This window comes from Protopterus annectens, chromosome 2.part1, assembly GCF_019279795.1.
Source record: "Protopterus annectens isolate FY-2018-M chromosome 2.part1, PAN1.0, whole genome shotgun sequence".
NCBI classification, from domain to species: domain Eukaryota; kingdom Metazoa; phylum Chordata; order Ceratodontiformes; family Protopteridae; genus Protopterus; species Protopterus annectens.
The window spans coordinates 1,792,453,111-1,792,466,702 of NC_056729.1; the positions used below are offsets into that span (position 1 = coordinate 1,792,453,111).

Sequence of the window (13,592 nt, forward strand, 5' to 3'; positions counted from 1 at the left end):
TTCATTCATTCCTCAACAAATGGACAGAGTCCTCAGCTACAGTAACCTTAGGTGGCCCTCATGGAAGAATGTTCCGGAGAACCACAGAACTAAATGCAGCTCTGTTTCTGGAGAAGATATCCAATTTATAATGAGAAATAGAAGTATGAGCATTAGATCATGTGTTAGCTGCACAAATGTCATCAGTGGAGGCTCTACCCCAAAAGACAGATGATGTACCTATGTAGCTATGACCTAGTTGAGTGAGCTTTTGGTCGTCTTGGCAAGGTTATGCCTCTTAAGGATTAAACATAGGAAATACAATTTGTTATCCATTTAGCAAGTGTAGTTTTTGAGACTGGTCTTCCCATCTTACTACTATAAAAGGCAAAATTAATTGATCGGTTTTCCTAAATTCTTTAGTCTTCTGAAGGTAAAAATGAAGTTACCCATGTACAACTAAAACATGAAAGCTATATTCTCCTTTATTGTAAAAATTGGGAAAGAAAACTGGTAAACTGATCACATGAACGATGTATATTTCAGAGGCAAATTTTGGTAGAAAAGAAGGATTAGTGCGCAAGCTAACTATCTTTGTGAAAAATCAAATACGGTGGTTTTTAAGAGAGTGCTTGGAGTTCAGATACTCACGTTTTTGAAGTTACAGCTACTAGAAAGACTTTTCCAAAACAGAAACTTAAAGTCTACTTTAGCTGAAGGTTCAAAAAGTGAATGCACCAATGTCTGTAATACCAAACTCAGGTCTCAAGGCAGAGTGGGGTCCTAAGTAAAAAGCTACCTTTAAGAAAGGGCGTACATAACTTAGATGAAGCCAGAGAAGAAGCATCATCTCTGCTGTGGTAGTTGAAGATGAGTGCTAACTGAACTTTGATGGTGAAGCCTGCCCCGCTTTAAAAGATGAAGGCAATGAAATCTGAAACAGCTGGGAGTGGAGCAATAAAAGAACACAACTCTCTCACTCTGATGAGGCCAAAATGAAAAGCTCTTCCATTTACTCTTACAAATCTTCATAGTCAAAGGTTTTTGGGATGAAAAAAGAATTTGGCGAATTGGGGAGGAAAGCCTGGAATATCCAGATGAAACATCCCTGATGGGTGTGACTTAAGGTGTCCAAGGAGGAAATACTAGGCAAGACCATAGAAAGGGGAACCACACTTGCAAAGGCCAGTAGGAAGCAATGGATATTATTTTGCTCTTCAACCAGAGCACTTTCTGAAGAAACATGGGGATTAGAGGCAGGAAGCAGAGAAAGGCTTTGATGAAACTCTGGCCAAGGAGAAGGGCATGAATCGTGATGACCGAGTTCATGGGGCACTTCTAATCCTGAATGAGTTGGTGAGGTTTAGCAGTTTGGATGGGAGGTAAGTCCATTACTTACGTCATCTAATTTGGAGGTAGGAAGTTCCCTTGCTTACCAGTGGGAGTGGGAAGCATTGAGCTGCCTGTTGGTCCAGTTTTGTGAGGTTTCAGCCAGTAACTTGTAGTCTATTGGTCGTTTTGGGCCAGTTCCTAGCTTTTTTCAGCCCCCTGATATAAAACACGCAAACGGCGGGCCTTGCGCGATGACCGGAGTTGCCACTGTTGCACACAAGAGCAGCGGCGGTTAAATAAGGTTAAACTATTCGGGCCACCTAAATTACACTCTTCAAATTTTCCCTTAAAACTACCTTCCTTGAGCTGTACTGCTGATCTAACCAGCGATCCTATAACTGAAAGGATCATCCCTACTTGATTCCCAAGTAGACTATTCTCTATCTGTAAGCCTAGCACTTACTCCTACAGTACTTGCACCTTGATAAAGCACTCTTATTATAAATAGTACCCCACCAGCCTAAAACCCACTTCCCCGGAGTCCTTTGAAAGTCTTTTATCTACTACTTCTAGTATGTCGAGGATCAGTTGCTAGTGTCCTCTCCTGCTCAACTGGTGAACCTGGGAATATTGAGGCAATGTTACAATTGCCTCATGTACACAGACAATCCTCTCCTTCTCCCACAAAACACAAATACATGCGAGATGCAACTATACGGCCAAACTGGAGGCTGAGCTCTCTCAACATAGGACTGGCAAGACCAGACAGGAGGAGAAGGAAACCACACACAATACATACCCAGTCACACATAGTACCATCACAACTTCAAATCATACGCATAATCACACAAAGACATACTCGGAGGCTCTGATCAAAAATCTACCAAAACAGCAGAGGCCACCAAAGCAGACACCCAAACAACTACCACCTCAGGACCCAACACATGCAACACATGGACCACACAGTCAGAGTGTCAAACAGTCACAGCCCTTAAGGCAAAACACAATGCCAGACACACTTGTCATTGGTGACTCCATAGTCAGACACACTGACGTCCCGCTCACCAGATTGAATAAGGAGAAGGTCACAGTAAGCTGCATGTCGGGCGCTAGAATCCGCCACATAACGCAAGCACTCGGGTCTCTCAACAGCAGGTACAAGTACGACTCAGTCATTGTCCATGCTGGTGTCAACGACCTGAGACGTACCTCCTTGGACTACATGAAAAGGGACATCGAGGAGCTCTCTGATTATGTAGCCCAGGCAGGTATGACCCTGACCTTGAGCAGTATCCTACCTTCACCTAGAATGATGCCACAATACAGTGATAAGATGATCAGCTTTAATAATTGGCTTAAATTCTGGTGTCATTCAAAGGGGATCCAATGTCTGTCTGCCTGGGATGACATGCTGGACAAGCCACGCTGCTTAGGGACGGCTTGCACCTGTCACCCCTGGGCTTCCGGATATTGGCAAAGGCTCTTGCCACCCCATAGTGCCTTTTTAGGCAAGGCTCAAATTCTAAACCTACCACCCTAGAACACCAAAAAGAAAAAACTAAGGGTAATGCTGCTCAACGCCAGTAGTCTCAATCTCAAGATGCACGCACTCGAGGCCCTTCTCAATATGGAGAACATCGATGTCTGTGCTGTGACAGAAACCTGGTTCAAGGCTCCTGAGAGCACCCCAGCACTAACAGGTTTCACCTCATATCATGCCCGCCCCAAAATCCGGACAACACCAAGAAAGGAGGGGTGTCCATATTCATAAAGGACACCCGCACCTCAAGGTTGGTGGCAACGATGCATCGGAGACCATCCAGGTGCAATTAACCATAGGCAAGACTGCTCTGCAATTTGTAGCATGTTACATGCCACCCTCTCAAACTCAGGAACCTCATATGGCCTTCCTGAAAACATTGGAGGGGATAAATGTATCTCCAAACACCATCATACTAGGTGACTTCAACTACCCTAATATAGACTGAGAACACTACTCAAGCCCAAACACTCTAACCCAAAGATTCCTGGAGTTCATAAACTCAAATGCCATGGAACAACTAGTCACCATCCCCACAAGAGGAGAAAACATACTTGATCTCATCATCACGAACATGGGATCAAAATGTTCAACACCGGAAGTATACCCCTCACTGGTGAGATCAGATCACAAACTAATCTCGCTGGAGGTCCTCATCCCGCCCCCACCTGAAACAAAAAAGACCACAGTGAAAAACTTCTCAAAAGCCGACTTCACACTTCTAAAAACTAGTGTGGTCTCATTTAAGGCCCCTGAACCAGTGGTAAACATGACTCAAACCACTGAATCACTTACAAATGCCTTCTACCAGCACCTACAGGACTGCATGGATCAGGCTATCCCAAACAAAACTAAGACTCTCTGTACCAAAGGCAAGCGTCCAGTCTGGTGGACCCCAGCCATAAACAAGCTCTACAACAAAAGGAGGAAGCTACTACAAGATAGAGCAAAATCCTTGAAAGGTAAGACACCTTTGATCATCATAAGTAAAAAACTAAGAGCTCTCATAAAATCATCCAAGGCAAATTTTGAGAGAAAAATCGCCAAGGACTCAAAAGACAATCATAAGGCCTTCTTTAGCTATGTTAGAAACCTAGGAGGAAACTCCCAGATATGCTCAGAATTAGTTCAAAATGATGTGAAAATTACTGAACCTACACATTGCCAACATACTGGCTGACAGGTTCAGTGCAAACTTCTCCCTCCCCAAAAGGAGAGATATCTATACCAGAGGATTGTAGCCCCAAACATCTCCAACGCCCAGGTGAGAACTGCTCTCACTAAGGCAAAAACACAGCATCCATGGGACCGATGGTGTCCCCGGCTGTGTGCTTCACGAACTCAACGAGGAATTAAACCCACAATTAGGACAGCTGTTTAATCTTAGCCTCACCTCAGGATACGTGCAAGGAGTGGCGCCGCACTGTGGTCCCACTTCATAAGGGCGGTGCCTCCACCGACCCTGGAAATTACCGCCCATTAGCTTGACAAGCCTTATCTGCAAAGTCATGGAGAGGATCATAATGGAACTCATAAATAAAGACATAGGGAACGTGCAGACTTTGGATCCAACCTAGTTTGGCTTTGTCAAAGGCAGATCCTGCCTCTTAAACTTGGTTGACTTTTTCGAGACAGTCACCAAGGCCATTGATGAGGGAAAGGCAGTCCATACAGCCTACCTCGACCTGGCAAAGGCCTTCGACACAATACCCCACTCAGGTATCATCGAAAAACTCATCAGCTTGAATGTAAACCCATACATCACAAGATGGGTTGCAAACTGGCTAAGTGACAGAACCCACAGGGTCAGAGTTGCTGGAGCCATGTCAGACTCAAAGCCTGTCACTAGTGGTGTCCCACAGGGCTCAGTCCTGGGTCCACTCTTGTTCGGCATCTACTTTTCTGAAGTACAAGCAAACACAGGAGGGTTATGGCTGACAAAGTTTGCGGATGACTGCAAACTTGTCGCCATAGTCGAAAACACATCTGACACAGATATCCTTCAGAAGGGCCTGACAGAAACGGATAACTGGTGCCAGAGCCATGGCCTAAAGTTAAACGCCAAGAAATGCATAGTAAACAAGGTTACCCCTAGCTACCATATAGGTGGCAATCCACTGAGCACAGAAGAAGTCATCAGGGATCTGGGGACCCAGGTTGACAGTAGCCTTTCGTTTGACACTCATGTTGCTAAAGTAGTTAGGAAAACCTTCTATATTGCCCACCTGATCATGAAGGGATTCACATCTAGATCAAGGGAGGTCATTGTCCCCCTGTACTCATCACTCATTAGACCTATGACTGACTACAATGCCCCATTCGGAATGTATCTGGCCCGACACCTGCTGCAGCTTGAAAGGCCCCAAAAGTTCCTCACCAATGGGATAAAGGGTCTCAAAAATATGTCTTATGCTGCCCGACTGAAAGAACTCCAGCTCTATTCAGTCTCATACCGCTTGCTCAGAGGTGACCTGTGTCTGACATATAAGGCCATGTCAAACCCAGATTTGATGAATATGCTTCACCTCAAAAAATCTACATCCCTCAGAACCACAAGGGCGGGAGACTTAAACCTCGACACGGTTATAAATAGAACGTGCTGGAGGGACAGATTCATCACCCAGAGACTCCCTATGCTGTGGAACAAAATACATGTGAGGCAGAGCACCTCAATGGCCTTGTTCAAGAGGAATCTTGACCAATGGATGGGAGATCGCAGATATACCCCAGGGATTACTTCAGTGTCACTGCTTGACAGAGGCACAGCAAAATAATAGGCATAGTTTTTATTCAAACTAAAGGGGTGGCGAAAGCCACATAACTATGGGCTAGGCTTATAAATGCCCTTGGGCAGATAGCCTAGTATGAACCTATGAAGGAGTGGGTAAGCTTAAAGGAGATCAGAGGGCCAAATGTGGACTAGAGCATCTCACGGTGAATGTTCCTGAAGGGGAATTAGGGAAAGAGCCTGCTGTATTTGTTGTTGAGGAGAGAGTCAAACAGATCGCAGAATGGTTGACCCCATTTGTGAAAGGTCATATTTCCACTGACTGACTGAGAGACTACTCATGAAGCATTAGGATGGTCCTGCTGACCTTGTCCACTAAGACTATGGACCTCTCCAGTATGTGTATCACTACAAGAAAGAGGCTGTAAGAGATTGCCCACTGCCAAACTTTCACTACTTCTTGGCACAGGAGATAGGATCTGGTTCTCCTCTGTTGATGTACCAGACTACTGATATGTTGACCGTCTGAATAGCAATAGTTCCTAGTGGAAGAGAGGTCTGAAAGGCCTGCAACTGTAGAAGCACCGCTCTCATCACCACGACATTTACATGTAATTTGGTCTGTTCTGTGGACCACGTGCCTTGAATGGTCCATCTCAAGTAATGGCCCCACCTCCACGCCAACTGGGAAACATCCATGGTCAATGTGGTGTATGGGGGAGGAAGAAAAAATGGACACCCTTGTTAATTCTCTTCAAAGTGTATCCACCACAACAAGGATTTTCTGCAAACCCAAGATAATTTTATCAGGTGTCATAAGGGATGTCGGTGAAAAAACACAGTTGTACTGCTAGAGTCCACTGAAGAATTCTCATATGAAGATGAGCAGTGGATATTACAGTTATTGTGGCAGCCATCGATTTTAGGGCTTTGAGTATCAATTTTGCTGGAGGGGAGAAGTATGAGAAAGAAAGTACAGTTGTGTACACTTACCATAACTGTAGATGTTAGAGTGTATTCATTGTTGCAGTCATCATACTTGGGTTATCTGCCTGCAGGTAACCTTCAGTCGGCCTGATTACCAGAGTCTTAGTATTTCTGCGTCTGATGCTGTCGCTTCTTCCATGACGTCAGGTCGTCAGTGGGTATAAAACAGGCAGCTGATGCCATTACATCAGTTTTTCTTGCCCCAAATAGGGAGCTGGTATATGGTGGGGAACACCACCAGTAAAAAGTAAATACCAATGCCATTAGGAATGGCCATAGGGAGGAGAGGTAGAAAGATAGAGAAAGCCAGGGGGCTGAAGGGAGGGAAACCAGGACTGCTACAGTGAATACTCTCGAACATCTACATTTATGTTAAGTGTACACAACTGTACTATGTTCTTTATGTTTCACTGTCGCAGTCATCACATGTGGGTTGATTCCCAAAGCTAAGGAAGGGTGTTGGCAGTCAAGAAGTGTTAGGGCTGGTTAGTAGGCCTTGCAAGACTGCTGTAGCAAATCCAGCCCTGGATTTAGAAAAGATAGGCAAGTGGTAATGCTTGGTGAAGGTGTGTACAGAACTCCAAATGCAGCTTCCAGAATGTCTCTGGTAGGGACTCCTCTGAGAAATGCTGTAGACGTGGAAGCAGCCCTAGTGGAATGTGGTCTAAACCCTGTGGCGTAGGTTTTTTCCATGGTGCTTGTAGCAGAAATGGATGCAGTGTGCTATCCATTTGGAAATTGTTTGGTTTGAAATGGCCTTACCCTCTGCCCCTGTAACAAAGCTGACAGGTGTCATTGAAATTAGGACCATCTCCGAAAGTGACATATAAGAAGGCTAGGAACCTCAAATCATGGTTTGAGATGAAACCGCCTCCGGCTAGATGCCCAGGGATGTTCAAATGTCATAACTGCAATTACTGTAAATTCATAATAGAATCTAATAGGTTTACAGTCAGCAAGTATGAATTTAAACTTAAGCACAGGCTCACTTGTAACTCCAAGATGCTGGTATATTTAGCACAATGTCAGAACTGCCCAGCCCACTATGTGTTCAGAGAACGAGCATCAGTACACCATTAGGAAGTTAAAGGTCATCAACGCACTTGCTAAACACATTCTTGATCATACCACTCATCAGTTTAAATTTATTGGGATTGACCATGTGCTTTGTGACACTAGGGGGGGTCCAACTGCATTAAAATTGTTAGAACTTGAACTTCAGTGGCAGATCAGGTTGGAATCATACCATTTCCCTGGTTTAATCGAAGCATGTTCCATTTCCTGTTTATTAAGCATTTTTAGTCTTAAAAGATAGACCTTTGTGGTTGTATACCACTTATGTAGTTTTTATAATTTTATACTTTTTCTTGCAGAATTTATCATGTGTTGTGATTATAATTTTATTTTTTGTTTAGGTTATCAATAATAATGATTTCATTATATTTGGATTACTTATTTAGTTGTGTAATTTGTGTCTACTGACAGGTTTGTTTTTTTACAGTATTTCCAGTTTCATGTTCATGATATTATAGTTTGATAAGTATATCTTATAGTTGTGTGCTAATTTATGCAAGAATTAAATTGTTTGAGTACATTTTATTTATTTTTTGAGTTTTTTAACTACTGCATAGGTTATTTATCAATTAATAATGCTGCATAGTGTTAATTATGTAAAGGTTTGTATTTCCAGTTTTATACATTAGGTTACATAAACCTGTATTTTTAAATGTTAATTGATCATTATTGTGGTGCTTAATTACTTATAATCTCAGTATATAAACCTAGTACTTTGATATAATGTAATTCATTCTGAAGAAGTTTGCCCATTTGAGCAATTAAACGTTGTTTTTGGATTTATCCTTTGTCTACCTGGTGGTTCTGGTTCAGTCACTTACTGAAGATTTGCCTATACTTGGAAGGATCGTTGGGCACTCTGCCTCCTGGTTCATAATTGTATTTTTATTAGTTGTCAGTTTCCTTGGTTTACTGACTAGCAGCTGGTCAGATTTTCTGAAAGGCTTAGTCCTATCAAGGTAGAACCTGAGCTGTCTGTGCACATCCAAGGAGTGCAGGATCCTTTCCCCTTTATTCTGAGGATTAGTGAAGAAGGTTGGCAAATGGATAGATTGGTTTAGAGCCACACTGGACACCACCTTAGGCATAAAGGACAGGTTAGTCCTGAGGGAAACCGTCAGCATGGAAAATAAAGAAGGGTTCCGCAGTCATTAGTGCCTGTAACTCAGACACTCTTCTTGCTGAAGTTATGGATAAAAGCAAGGCTGTTTTCCAAGAGAGGAATTTTAACTCTGCTGAGGCAGCAGGTACAAAAGGAGGAGGCGTAAGCTTTTCCAGTACAAAGTTGAGGTCCCAGGCAGGTGGTGGGTGCTCTCCTAGGGGGCCTTAAGTTGTTAGCCCCCCTAAGGAACTGTTTGATGAGAGGGTGAGAAAATAGTGGTGGGCTCAGTATTACAATGAGCTGAGATGTCAGAAGCATGAATCTTAATGGAGGAAAAGGATAGGCCTCTGTGGAGTAGCTCTGCTAGGTAATCCAGGATTAGAGGTAAGGAGGGCACTGCTGTGTCCTTCCCTTGAGACTGATTCCAAGAACAGTATCTTTTCCACTTTTCAGCATAAGATTTCCTATTACTAGGCCTTCAAGAATGACGTCCAGCACCTGTTTGCTGAAGGTTGCTGGTGGGGTATTCAAGGGATAAGCCAGGCTGCAAGGTTTAGGGTTTGCAACTGTGGATGCAAAATTTGATCCTCCTGCTGAGACAGCAGGGTAGGAGTCTGGTGAAGGTGCCAGGGTGGTACTGTTGTCAGGCTGCGTAAGAGTGGGTACCAGTGCTGGCGTGGCCAGTCTGGGGCAATAAGAATTGCCCTTGGCCTGTCCTGTTTTATTTTGAAGAGTACTCTTGAGAGAAGGGAGGGGGAAGGCATAAATTGAGAGGTTTCCCACTGAAAGTATTCACCTTCCAAGCCCTGCTGTGAGGGTTCCTGGTGCAGTATTTGCTCAAATGGTGGTTCTCGGGGGAGGCAAACAGGTCCACCTCCGGAGTCCCCCACCTCTGGATCACAAGGTTGAAGGTGCTGGGCTCCAATTTCCACTCATGTGGGTCTAGGAGATTTCCACTTAAGTCATATGCCAGTGAATTTTCTTTGCCTGGCAGGAATTGAGCTTGTAGATGCACTTAGTTGCTCAAGGCTATGTTCCACAAGGCCATGTCTAACCTGTAGAGTGGGTAAGAACGGGTTCTCCACTGTTGTTTATGTACCACATAACTGTAGTGTTGTCTGTTTTTATAAGCAGTTGTCCTGGAAGGATTAGGTATTTGAAGGCTGTCAGAGCATTCTGTACAGCTAGCATCTCTTTTTGATTGATGTGCAGGAGAATATGGCCTGGGCTCCAGTGCCTCTGAATGCATTTGCCTGCCATGTGAGCCCCCCCATGCATAGTCTGATGAGTCTGTTGTCAGGGTTTGGGCAGCGAGGGGTTGAGTGAAAAGCAGTCCCTGGTTGCATGCTTCTGCCCACCAAAGGAACTCTGGCCTTAGACAAAGTACGATAGGAATGACTGTTTCCAGGTCCTGAGAATGCTGGCACCAAAGACTTTTTAAGTACCATTGAAGTTTCCTCATACGCAGTCTTGCATATGGAATTAGCAGAATACATGAGGCCATGAACCCTACGGCTTGCAGTATTTTTCTTGCAGAAAACTGGGTTCTGGTGGCCATTTGTTTGAAGTAATTTGTCAGATAGACCTGTTTTTCTGAAGTGAGAAATGCCATCTGGGAAGTTGTGTCCAAGCTTGCTCCCAGGAATACAATCTTTTGACTGGGTATCAGTTGTGATTTCTTTTCGTTGATGGTGTACCCCAGTGAAGTGAGAAGGCTTTTTACAAATGCCAGGTACTGAAGTAGGAATTCCTGACTTTCCGCCTGAATCAGGCAGTCGTCCAAGTATGAGAAAATTTGGATATTTCTCTGCCTGCAGTATGCAATGGTGGAGTCAGGCACTTTGTGAATACTCTGGGTGCAGTAGATACGCCAAAGGAAAGTGCAGAGAACTGATAGTGCATAGAGCCTGCCCTGAAACGTAAACATTTCCTGCATGACTCCCTTATGGGGATGTGCAGATAAGCTTCTTTTAAGTTTAGAGTGACTAACCAGGCATCCTTGGCTTGCATAGGGAGAAGCTGTTGCAAGGTAAGCATCTTGAATTTTGGGATCACCAGAAAGGTGTTGAGAATTGAAAGATCCAGGATAGGGCAGCAAGAGCCCTCTTTTCTGGGCACCAGGAAAAGTCTGGAGTAGAAACCCTGACCCCTTTGTTCTACTGGAACAGGTTGAATAACTCTGATATTGAGCAGGGAAAGTACTTGCTTTTGAGCCTCTGCCCACTGGTTTGGAGGAAGGTCTGGAAACCCTCTTGCTGTTGGCAATGAATGGAAGAAGAATTTGTACCCCTGGGATACAATGTTTAGGATCCATCGGTCCTGAGTAATGGACATCCAGGTTTTTTGCATGAAGGGCAAGTTTTCCTCCTAGGACACAAGCAATTGGGCAGGGCTGGGAAGAATAACTGAAAAGTCATTGTGAACTTTTTCCATAAGGGGGCGATTTACCACTCCCTGTTTTTGGGGTGGGGGCACTCCATTGTTTAGATCTCTGCATACCCTGAGACTGTAGTCTGGGTGGCTCGATTCCCCTGGGTCTGGTCTGGGATGGTCTGGAAGGGGCTGGAAAGGACCAGTTTTTAGAATGCCAATGCCTACTGAATCTAGGTGGTTGCAGTTGTAAGAAATCTTTGACAGTTTGCATAGATTTAGCTTTTTCTTCTATCTTTTTAAGAACAACTTCTGCTTTGGTGCCAAACAAACCATCCTTATTTAAAGGAGCGTCTAGTAATTTGGATTTGACATGATCTGGCAAGGTTTGTTCCTTCGGCCAAGCATGCCTTCTCAGTAGAGACCCCAGTGACTGCAGCCCTGCAAGATGCTACTAGGGTATCAAAGCCACAATGCAAAGTATGCTTACTAACCATGTTTGCAGAATGCATTGGCCCTTGTAAATCTTCATTTTCTGCACAATCTGGGAATAATACCATTTTTTGTTTAATTAGTTCCATAATATGCTGCTTGTACTTCAACATGTGAAACTGGCAATTCAATGCCCTGATGGCAGGAGTTGCAGAGGTATATACCTTCTTACCTTATCTGTCTAAAGCTCTGGAATCCCTCTCCGAAGGGGTAGGATTTTTGGCTGTAGTAGCTTTAATACCTTTAGGTCCCTGGGAAATGGTCTCTGGATCCGCAGCAGGATTCTTGAAGAGAAATTTGTGGGAATCAGATACTCTGTAGTACCTGTCAGGTTTCCTAGGGACCGAGGGTAATGTATCTGGAGTAAGACTAGATTCTATAAAAACATCATCTACAACATCCAGGACAGAGGGTACAGCTAGAGGCCTGTGCTGAGGGAACTATAAAAAGTCTCTAAGTCTCTTTTTTGGACTGAGGGTAGTCTTGGCATTCCCAGTGGAAATGCTCTCTTAATGTATGCAAGGTTCACCAAAATAAAAATCCTCTGGAGGGGAGGCAGAGGGAATGGATTTCTATGCATCTGAATCCTCATAGGCTGATAAGGGCATGTCCTGATAATCAGAAGGGTCGGAGTCATCTGACTCCTGGTCTACAGAATCAGAAGGAAACTCAATTCTTTCTCTTGGAAGGGGAAGGCTGGCTTCCCTTAATTAGGGTAATAAGGTCTTCAGCCATTCCAAGCATTTGTTTTTGTGGCATGGAAGCTTGAGCATGCACTTTGGTTGTCAGTTTTCTAGGCATAGTGCGTACTCTGGGCCTAAGAAACTTGGTCGTTTTGGCTAAAATCGAAGTTGTCTGTTTGATTCGAACATCGGTAGGACAGAATACACCCTCAGAAGCCGGTGCCTGCAAAGCGGCTCCGTATCCATCCAAGGTAGAGACATCCACAGGTTCCATAGTCGAAGAAGCATCTCGTGGCATACCGGACTCCGAATGGGTCTCAGCAGAGGTCTGCGAATCCAGAGAAGGGGGCATCAGGGGCTGCAAAAAAGGCTCACTGAGTGCCGGCGGACTGGCGACTAGCTTAACGGAAGCATCGGCAGTTTTGGACCTACGCAGTCTGTCTGTCTTTATCTTTATGTTTTTTAGGAAGATCAGTATTCGGATGGCTTGTCGAAGCCATTTCGGAATACGGAGAATGAGAGCGAAAGAATTTAGCAACAAAGATAGCCCAATGACGAATGGTTTGGGCGTTAAACAAGGCACAAAACTGACAGCGAGGGACGTTGTGGTCTGGGCCTAAACAGGTGACGCAGTAAGAATGAAAATCTCTGTGAGGTATTTGCTTTCCACAGGCAAGACAATTGTTAACTTTTTCTGACCCCGGTTAGAGCAAGAAAAAAGGGTCCACAACAGGGTACTTAGCTTTAGAAGACTTCAGGATTATAAACGCGAAAATGAAAAATTCAGGTAGTGGCCGACCGGTACTTGTTAACTGCTTCTGCTTCGCGCTCCTCCACGGCAAGAAAGACTGATGTAATGGCGTCAGCTACCTGTTTTATACCCCTGACGACCTGATGTCAATAAAGAAGCGACAGCATCCAGTGCAGAAATACTAAGACTCATTTTCATAGATTAGTACTAAGCTAACTGCCCTTGTGGTTCATTTTAAGCCTAGCCAGTTACCCCATATGAGAATCGAACCCTGCACCTTGTGTCTGCAAGGTAAACAGACCATTATGCCAACCCACCCACTCTGGTATTCGGGCCGACTGAGGGCTACCTGCAGGCAGATAACCCAAGTGTGATGACTGCAAGAGTGAAACACGAAGAACATCCCGATTTACATGAGACATCAAAGAACTCTTTTTTGAGGCAGAAGAGCTAGACAATTGTCTTTATCTAGATGAGCCCCTATAAACTCCAAGACTTGAACTGGTTGAAGTTGTGATTCGGCCAGACTGATCATAATTCCCAGAGAGTGAGAT

The 13,592-nt window shown here is 44.3% G+C and overlaps 1 protein-coding gene across 2 annotated transcripts in view; it reads right to left on the reverse strand.

The window, feature by feature from the left end:
* Positions 1-13,592, reverse strand: part of MTOR (mechanistic target of rapamycin kinase) — a 4,577,509-nt gene that overhangs the window by 4,277,682 nt on the left and 286,235 nt on the right. The window lies entirely within an intron of this gene.